This window comes from Schistocerca nitens, chromosome 1 (genome assembly GCF_023898315.1).
Source record: "Schistocerca nitens isolate TAMUIC-IGC-003100 chromosome 1, iqSchNite1.1, whole genome shotgun sequence".
Taxonomy (NCBI): domain Eukaryota; kingdom Metazoa; phylum Arthropoda; class Insecta; order Orthoptera; family Acrididae; genus Schistocerca; species Schistocerca nitens.
In genome coordinates this window covers 1,153,343,210-1,153,354,006 of record NC_064614.1, presented here as the reverse complement: position 1 = coordinate 1,153,354,006, position 10,797 = coordinate 1,153,343,210, and positions in this window count along the sequence as shown.

The window sequence follows — 10,797 nt, the reverse complement described above, 5'->3', positions numbered from 1 at the left end:
CTTCCAAACTTTACAGAAGCTCTCCTGCGAACCTTGCAGAACTAGCACTCCTGAAAGAAAGGATATAGCGGAGACATGGCTTAGCCACAGCCTGGGGGATGTTTCCAGAATGAGATTTTCACTCTGCAGCGGAGTGTGCGCTGATATGAAATTTCCTGGCAGATTAAAACTGTATATTTGTTTTCATTTTGTCGTAAACAGGACCTGATTTCGTCACACTGTGTTCCTAAAATGACTTTGTGAGTGTATTGCACTACATGAATTGCACTGTACGAGTAAATATGTGCTCATATTCTACCTGATTTTTGATCACGTCCATGATACTGAGTGGAGTGATTCGTCGTATGATGTTTTGTCGACTCATTATTTTTGTTCCTGCTTACCAAACCGAATGCGAATTCCTCGATTTAAATGTGTTGTAAATATATTGCGTTGTTCACACCCATTTCACACACCTCCTCCTACTTCATGGAGAACTCAATGTCGGCAGCTTTCCACAGAATTGGTTTTCAACTTTATTACATCTTGTTGCAGTATGAGTATGTAATTGGACAGTACTGCTTCTAACTGCTGAGTAGGTTTTGCAGTCTTCGTGACTGGAGCACTGTTCTTTGCTAATGTTAAAGATGCAACAGTAGTTACACAAAAGCGCCACGTTTTATTAATGGCTACCACATGCAACACATTTTAGCAGAAATCCATGCACTAGAATTATCCCCCATTAGAATGAAATTGTCAGAGTTCCCCATTAAACACAAGAAATGTATAGGAACAAAAATAAATATAATACAAGCAATATACTTACAAAGCATTTAAATCAAGCAGTTCACACACAGATTCTTAAACAGGAACAAATACTATAAGAGTAAACTAAGTTGACACAGAGTGTGATGGCTGATGGGAGCTACTGACATTTCCCATTTATAGTCGATTCCATCAGCCACCATGCAGAGTGTCAACCACGTTTGCGAGAATGTTACATATAGTTCCACAGAACATTATGCGATGAAATACCTATCTGGTTTATATGGAATAAAAACGGATGCAGGCAAAAGTCAAGATGACCATGAGCAACATACAATGTAATTCAGAGAGTGCAGCTCACACAAAAAGTTGTAATGAAATCAATTTCTATGTCATGTCAAGTCATATGATTTTTAGGTTTTAGCACTGGCTACATTGGAATTACTTTCACTTGATAATGACACAGGGTCGAATCTGAAATATTGGATTACAATCAAAAGGTGACCACATGTCATTTGCAAGATTTTACAGAATTGTGAGGAGTTAATCTTAATTTTTAATTGAGATTTCTCGAATATATTATTTTGCAAGGTCACAAACACATTTCTGGACATGCACTTTACCACTAAACTACGGGGTCCACGCATAAAGTAGAAATGAAAAATACTGTCATCTTATACTCGTATTTCACAAAGCAGGAATGCAAATTTTCGCTCCACATTTTCCTGTGATCAATGTTCACTGCCAAGTCACTAGGAGCGCTACTGTCATTCTCTGGTTCCATGTTAGTAACATATGCAATGCGGAAAAATCAGGTTCGAGTCCCAGTGTGGCACAAATTTCCATCTGTCACCAATAAATAGTACAGCTGAAGTCAATTTAGATTCGAAATTTGGAAACAAATCTCATAATTTTTAATGAGCAGCTGTGGCTTGTCATGCACTGTCTATTCCTATGTGAATTGTCAACAAAGACGTTGTACAATCATGTAATAAACAGTGCACTCATATTTTGGCGTTCTGTGCAAAAAGCTTTTCTCTGCTATGTTGTCTACTCTTATTGTTGTTGACTTGAGTTATCAATTAATAATATTTATTTGGGAAATGGTAAACACAAATACATCTGTCTTTACATTCATGACACAGAACTAATGATACTTTATTAGGCTTGTCAAATCTTATATAAAAATATTCACAATATCTAGAATTAACTTAATTGACGACTTCTGACAATGCTACACATTCAGCAAAAGTGGACGATTTTGTACCAGTTTCTTGTTTTTTAAAATCTGCAAAATATTACGTTTCCAAATAATCTGATTTCATAGTTTGATATGTACTTACGATCTACAGAATCACCTGCCCAACCCACTTCTATAAAACAATCTACAAAATCATTGCTTTCATCCCTTTCATATGTTAACTTTCAAACCTGCTGTTATACAAAAATATTTCAGTAGTTACAAAGCATATGTAAAGCACTATTGTAAAAGTTTTGGAATCGATTCAAATATTTCACACTGTAACTTATATCTGGCAATTTTCCTGAGCTAATGTACAGGAGACCACCTATCAAGTTCCTGTACTTAATATCATGACTTTTATCTTTTGCTGCTTCTAGTTTCAAATATATTTCCATTGGAGTACAGTACAACTCTGAATGCCTAATCGGATATCTTTTAACTAAAGATTCAATATAGCTCTTCTGACTCAGTGTAAGTGAATTGGAATAATTATAACTACTATTTATCCCATGTTAATTATTTCATTAAGTCTTTCATCAGAAATCACGCAGATAACAAATTTTTGGTTTCTTGTATATTCCTTTTACTTTTATAGCAAACTAGAAAATCATCAACAAATGTTCGGACCGATAGCTGAATAGTTAGTGTGACAGACTGCCGTCCTCAGGGGCCTGGGTTCGATTCCCGGCTGGGTTGGGGATTTTCTCTGCTCAGGGAATGTGTGTTGTGTTGTCTTCATCATCATGTCATTCCCATCCGGCGCGCAGTTTGCCCAATGTGGCTCCGAATGTAATAAGACCTGCACCAAAGCAGCCGGACCTGTCCCGTAAGGGGCCTCCTGGCCAATGACGCCAAATGCTCATTTCTATTTCCATCAAAAATACAGTTATACAGATCATGTAATTTACTTATAGGCAACAATCATCTTTATTTCTTTTAAAACCTTGATTTTTAAAAACTCGTCCAAACAATCATACCATGCTCTAGGATTTTCCTTCCAGCCATATAATGTCCTAAATAACTTACAAACTCTGTCTGTTCCATCATTGTATCCCAGATGTTGCTTCACATAAATTTCTGATAAAACTTTGGCATTAAGAAATGCAGTCTGTACATCCATTTATTCTACAACAAAACCTTCTTAACAACAGATTGGTAACATAACTTCCAATGTTTGCATCACAGCAAGTGACACCTAAATATCGTCCACAATTTCTTTTTGTTTAAAGCCCCTTACAACCAACCTTGCTTTAGAATTGTTATCTGATTTTCTTGTAAAAACCCACCTTACACCAATAACATTTACCATCTCTGGTTTAGTTACTAGTTTCCAGATTTTATTTTTATTTAAACTTTCGATGTCCTTAGCCATTCTTCACTACCAGATTTCTGATTCATTACTATTTACTGCATCCTCAAAATTTTCTGGCCATCAGCACTACAGACGTTTATGTAAATGAAGTTACTCCTGACATAATCATTAAATCTATCAGAAATTTTACATTCTCTAGTTGACATACACAGTTCTTGTTCCTGTTTTTGTTTATGATCGTTTCGAAATCTTTTGACACCCCTTTCTTCCACTTGCTAATTTACCAATTGATTGTATATGGTTTTGCAGTCTGATTCACTAAAATGTTCACTCCCTGAATCACAGTCCTTACTATCAATACATCTGACATCTTCTTCTACAGTATCAATGTGTCTGACAATCATAACATTGTTGTTAATCAATACTTTGCATCCAACTTCACTGTAGCCCGTTAAAGCTCCCAAGTCTGCTTTACAATCCCACTTCGACTTTATCAGCTGTTTTAGCACACATACAAAAGCCCTGCTTCCATACAATTTTAAATATTTCACATTAGGTTTCTTCACAAACAATATCTTATAAAGAGTTTTTCTTTCAACACTATTAGCTAAAGTACTGTTTACAAGACATGTGTCTGTATAAACTACTTCAGGCCAAAATCTCGTATATACTCTTGCTTCTCGACATATCCATAAATGACATGTTGTATCTTTCAGCTGTACCATTTTACTCCTGTACACAGGGAGAAAATGCATTTACAATGATTGCTTTCTGTCTTATAAATTGCTGTATATCTGAATTTAAATATTACTTCCCATTGTCACATCTCAATTTCTTAGTCGGACTGAGTCAATGCAAAACCTTTACTTCGAGAATTTCCGGATATCTTGGCACCAAAACAACAAAAATGACAATAATTCATCTTCCTTCATAAATTGTGATGTTTGTGGTGTGTATTCTGTAACTTACAAAAAGTTTTTAATTATGTATTAAATATTCACCTCTAGCTGTTTACGTTTTGTAGGCAGCTAGCAACATTTACTGATATGCAAAATCTGTACTAGTAATATTTGTATCATAATAAATGCATTTCGGCCAAAGATTATTATGTAGTAAAGTGCAGTATCTGTCATATCCATATTCTTCATAAAACATCGAGTATTCACATCTTGTGAGCCAGTGCAAAATCAAGTGTAGCTACATACCTTGTTTATTTGTGTACATAGCTTAATAATGCACGTTATAAGAAGCAATTTGATGTGAATATCACAAAGCAGTGCACTGTAATTACCTTAAACATTGAAAAAACCTTCGGATTCGTAAATGTTTTGTCACCGATTACTAAATTTCTGTCATTTCCGCCAGCCTGCATCTTGCTACACTTGGTCCGCAACATAATGTTTCTGTAACCCCTCCATCTGAAGATGAGTCTGCAGTGGCTCGAAAACATGTTTATAGCTGAATAAATCCTAAAAAAAGTTCTCGCTTCCCACGCCAGGGTTCCCGGGTTCGATTCCCGGCGGGGTCAGGGATTTTCTCTGCCTCGTGATGGCTGGGTGTTGTGTTCTGTCCTTAGGTTAGTTAGGTTTAAGTAGTTCTAAGTTCTAGGGGACTGATGACCATAGTTGTTAAGTCCCATAGTGCTCAGAGCCTTTTGAACCTAAAAAAGTTACTGGCTGCATATTTATTACCAGATAAACGCCAATTTCTTAATAGTTTTACCAGTTAAATTTTCAATTTCATTAACATATTCAACTACACAATCACAAATTTGATTTTTAGATTTGCTAGTGTTGATTCTAGCTATTTTATTATAATCATCAATAAAAGTGAGAAAATATATTTCTCTGTGGAAACCATGAGTTGTATGAGGCCCACTCAAATCAATATGAAAAACCGCTAACGTTACTTTTGCTTTGCTTCTATTGTTTACAAAAGATAAATTTTGCATTTTTTTGTTTTTATTACAAACTTCACAAATTCTGATTCTTCGTTTGTTGGCAATCCATATGTTTACATGATGTTTCCATGACGTATCAAAATTGTTATAATTTACATATCCAAGTGTATGATGCTATTTCTCCTTTATTCACATTTACCCTTACTTTGACATTCTACCCTTAGTACAAACACTATTGACAGTAATTTCTTTCTGGTAAATTTTACTTGCCATTTTGTTCAGCCTATCTTCTTTCAAATTAATGACAAGTAAGTTATTGTCTTTAAAAAACCATAAGGGTGTTGCCTACACATGCAATTTTATGTTCTTCTGCTACATTAGCGTTGTTAAGCAAATTTCTCTCCATACTTTTGACATAAAATACTTTTTTCATTTCCACAAGAATCATGCCATCATAAACTATAAAATAGCTAATTTTATTTCCTACTTTTGCAGCTCACAAAACTTTAACATCTGCAGTTTTTACAGTCACAGTCTCCATTAAGGTTATGCACTAAGAAAAATAATTTTCATTATTAACAACATTATCTGTACAACCACTTTCCAATAATCAGTCAACCTACATTGTTACCTCTGTTACCTGACTCAACATTTTTACATACCAATGTAGCTGTGACTTCGTTATAAATCTGCTTATGCCAGTTCCATTCTATAGACATCCTCAGCATCTTACATGACGACTGTTTCTTAATCCATAATGTTTTCTCTGATTACATGACCAGTTGTTGTGCCCACTGTGCTGATCGCTTTGTTCATGTTGCCAACTGCTGCGACCGCCTCCTCAGTGATGTCCACAATGTGTCAGCGACTCCTTACTTGTTTCTGACTGTCGACAGTCCCTCATGAGATGTACTAGTCTGCGACATTAGTAAAACAGCTGCTCCTCATAGCTCATACCAGTGTTTTCTTTTTTTTTTCTCTCCCAGCGTGAAATGCATTGGAGTTTACACTTTCACTTCCATACTTCCTTTGTACATCCGTCATCTGTAGTTTGTTTTTAACGTATTTGATTGTCTGATTCTCTTGTAGTAGACATGATGCAGAGGAGGAAGATAAAGGCTTTGTGTGTGCAAGAGACAATGTGGAAGGGCAATAAGGCAAAGATCTTAGCGGAAGGCTATAAGCTACTTTATAGTAGTGCAAGCCCGAAATCAAGAAATGGAGTTGGAGTTATTCTGCACAGAGAGCTTCAAGAAGAGGTATGTGAAGTCAGCAGAGTAAATGATAGGATCATGTATGGTAAGATGATGTTTGGCAGACAAATGGTAACAGTGCTGACAGCCTATGACCCCAAGCAGGATGTTCGGAGGACGAGAAGGAAAAATTTTGGAGTGATTTGGATGGAGTAATGGTCAGAATACCAGAGAATGAAAGAGTGATACTCGGAGGGGATCTAAATGGTCATGTTGGCGGAAGGAAAAGTGGGGAAGAGAGGTGGCATGGAGGATGGGGGTATGGCGAGAGAAATGAGGAAGGAAAAAAGATAGTGGAGTTTGCAGTGGCTTTTGATCTAGTGATTACGAATACCTACTTCCAAAGAAAAAGAGAAAAACTAATAACATACAGGAGTGGCGAAAATATAAGCCAAATTGATTACATATTATGTAGAAGGAAAACAGTGGGGAGGTGTGAAATACTAAGGTCATATACGGTGAAGGAATAGCAACACAAAATAAGTTGATTGTAGCGGATTGTGAGATGAAAGTATGTAAAAGAGGCACATAAATCAATGTGAAAGGAAAATTAAGTGGTGGAGATTAAAGGATAAAAATTTGAGAGAGGAGCTTAGTGAAAAAGTACTGGGAAAGGTAAAATTGGCAGAAAGTGTGCAGGAGTGGTGGAAAATAAATAGTGCTGTTATAAGGAAGACCGGGGAGCAGGTGTTTGGGTTAACATCTGGGAGAGGGGTGCCAAAAGATAAGGAAGCATGGTGGTGGAATGAAGAGGTGCAGAAGGTTGTGAAGGAAAAGAAAGACGCTAGGAGGAAGTGGGATATGTCTGGAAGTGCTGAGGATGGGCAAGCATACAAAAGTGCAAAGAAGGAGGCAAAACGAGCCGTGGCTAAAGCTAAAGCTGAATCAGTAAGGGAGGCATATGAACAACTACAGAAAAATCAGGATATGAGACAACTGATACGGATAGGCAGATCAAGAGACAAAGCTTCTAAGGATCTAACAGCAATAAAACACTAAAAAGATGAAACAGAAATAATTCTGCATGACCATGAAAAATAATCTAAAGGTGGATGAATTATTTTGAGAAATTGCTGAATGAAGAAAATGTAAGAGTGAAAACTGAGGAAGGAGGGGCAAACGAAGGATTAACGATGGATATAAGTAGAGATGAAGTCGAATGGGTAGTTGAAAAGATGAAAAATGGGAAGGCAGTTGGCCGAGACCAGATCCCCGTTGAGGTATGGAAGTGTCTCGGTAAAAAGGGAATTGAGCTCCTTTGGGATTTAGTGAAGAAGATTTGGCGACAGGGGGAGATGCCAGACGAGTGGAGAACTAGTGTACTGATCCCAATATTTAAGGGGAAAGTTGATGTGCAGGACTGCAGTAACTATAGAGGTATTAAACTGATGGCACACACAATGAAAATTTGGGAAAGAGTTATAGAAGCAAGATTATGCAAGGAGACTATGGTGTGTGACGAACAGTTTGGGTTCATGGCTGGAAGAGGAACGACTGATGCAATACATGCTTTAAGGCGGATAGTGGAGAGACAAGGGGAGCTACAAGCCGATCTACATATGGCTTTCATTGATTTGGAGAAAGCATATGGCAGAGTGCCAAGGGACGAAATATGGAGAAGCATGAGAGAGCAGTGCGTGCCAGAAAAGTATGTGAGGTTAGTGAAGGAAATGTACAGAGGAGCAATGACACAGGTGAGAAGTAGTGTGGGCATGACAAAGGAGTTTCTAGTAAAAGTAGGGTTATATCGAGGGTCTGCGCTTAATCCCTACCTCTTTGACCTGATTACGGATGTGCTGGTGAAAGATGTGAAGAAGGAAGCACCATGGAATATGATGTTTGCGGATGATGTGGTTCTTTGTGAGCAGAGCATCGACAGATTTGAGGAAAAGCTGGAGGATTGGAGGAAGGCACTAGAAGAAAGAGGGATGAAAATTAGCAGGACAAAGTCAGAATACTTAGCACTGAAGGATGAGCAGAGGAGGTCTTGCAAGATCCAGGATGATGAGCAGAAATCGGTCTGTAAATTTAAATTCCTGGGGTCATACATACAGAGGGATGGAGGACTGGAAAGCGAGATACAACACCGAATAAATTGCGGTTGGAACAACTGGAGGAAAATGAGTGTTGTGTGACAAGAAGGTGAGCATTGGGTTGAAAGGGAAAGTGTACAAGTCGGTGGTAAGGCCTGCTATGATATACGGGTCAGAGACGTGGCCAATCACAGTAGCCCAGGAAAGGAAGATGGAAGTGGCGGAAATGAGGATGCTGAGGTGGATGTGTGGGGTAACAAGGAAGGACAGAATTAGAAAAGAATTTGTTAGAGGAGCTGTGAAAGTGGGACCCATGGGGAAAAAGATACAAGAGAGCAGACTAAGGTGGTACGGACACTTACAGAGAAAAGGGGAAGAGTATATCAGAAACAGAGTTGAAGATATAAAGATTGAAGGAGCGAGAAGGAGAGGAAAACCGAAGATGAGGTGGAAGGATAAGATACCCAGGGACCTAAGGGAGAAAGGGTGGAAGAAGGAAGAGGCAATGGATAGAGAACTATGGAGGAGAAGGTTCCAGAAGAGCAACGCCGACCCTACGTGATGTGGGACAAGGTGACGGTAAAGAAAGAAGAAGAAAGAAGAACAACATTGTCTGAGCCTCCACCTTTCAAAACATTGATTAAGTTCCTGATACAGCTCAAGGATCCCAGAAAGGTTCTTAACAAGTAGTTCAACTTTTCCTTTTCTGTGTCTTGCACACCTGCTTATTTTAATTCATTTACTGTTTTTTTAATACTGAAGTATTTTGCTGTGTCGCTATAGTCATTTAACCTCAGTTTCTTTAGCTTGTTTCTGCACACAGTGTGTAGTGCTGTTGATTCCTTGGAGAATAATTCGTCGAAATTTTCGTTATCTGAAATGCAGTTTCCTTATCACTCGCAAATTCTAGTTGCTTGTTCAAGATTGCTCCATATATGGAGATCACTGCAGGCAGATTTTCTTCATCCGAAATATCAGCCTCGCCTGTGCTCGTTTCCGCTCTGAAAGCTTCTGTATAGCTTTTCCTCATTTTCAGGTAATATTTCCATTCTCCGTTTTCGTTTCCCATAGACTCCTCCATCAAACACCGGTATCTTAACGTCAGTCATGTCCAATTTCGCAGCACAATCTTCTTTTTATTTCACAATTGATCACTACTTTATCGAATGATGCACTTCTTTTTTTAGTTTATAACCGCAAACTGCCACCATGTTAAGAATATTTATTTAGAAAAAGGTAAATAGAAATACATCTGTCTATCCCAGAGAAAAATTTCATGGCAAGGGACTAACTGTTGTGCAATAAAAATATAATACTAACTGTCGAGATCCCCATCGACAAGTCAATACTATCGATGTAAATGTATCACATGCCAACATAGTTCATGAGGTGGAGAGCAATGGAGAAGAAAATAGGTATTATATGTGTTTTTGAGATCTAAGAGATACACAGTGCAACTGTCAAAGGAAAAGAAATACGACTGATAGAAAATTGCTGAAGCACTCAAAGGTCCTACTGGCGATGTGAGAAAGACACTAAATTCAATGCTAGCATTGGAGTGAATAAGCATAAGATTCATAATTCTTTTAATTAAATTGAAAAGCACAATAATTTTCGTCGAAAGAAAAAAATGCAAACATGAATCAATTATGCCGCTGAAAATTAGAAATACACAAAAGACCTGATCAGTCTCGTTCTTTACGTTTCTTGTATCCGCATTTATGTGGCTTATGTATGACTGTTACGTTAGAGATATTTTATGACAAATAAAGTTGGTTTATCTGGGCTTAAACTATCTGCCCTCTAACAAACTACATAGCAGGTTTTATCAAGTAGCCTTTGTGACAGGTCATATGAATATTTCATTAATAGTGTTTGTTGACATCAACTTCCTTAGATGTTTAATAAAATCTTTGATGTGCTTTGCATATTTCACTACAGTAATCAGGAACTACCTGATGTAAAGCAGCTATGGAAATGCAAAGCAATCACTGATGTAAATGGCACCGGTTGCTAATAACCAAAACATAAATGCAAGCCTTTCTCTGGGTTATACTGGTCATCGGTAATTTATTTTCTGTCTTTACATTTCCTCCTCAGTTGTAAAGAGAGGTCAGCGAATAAAGTCAACTGACATATGTGCAAAATTCTTGATTAATGTTAAGGAAAGCTTGAGCTAAATTAAGAACAGTACCTCAATGCATTCCATGTTTATGAATAGGTGATACACGTGGCGCAGCGAGCGACTCATAGCGACAGCTGATTTACCTGTTCACAGTAGATGAAGAGTGTACTGTCTGATTTTCATTTTT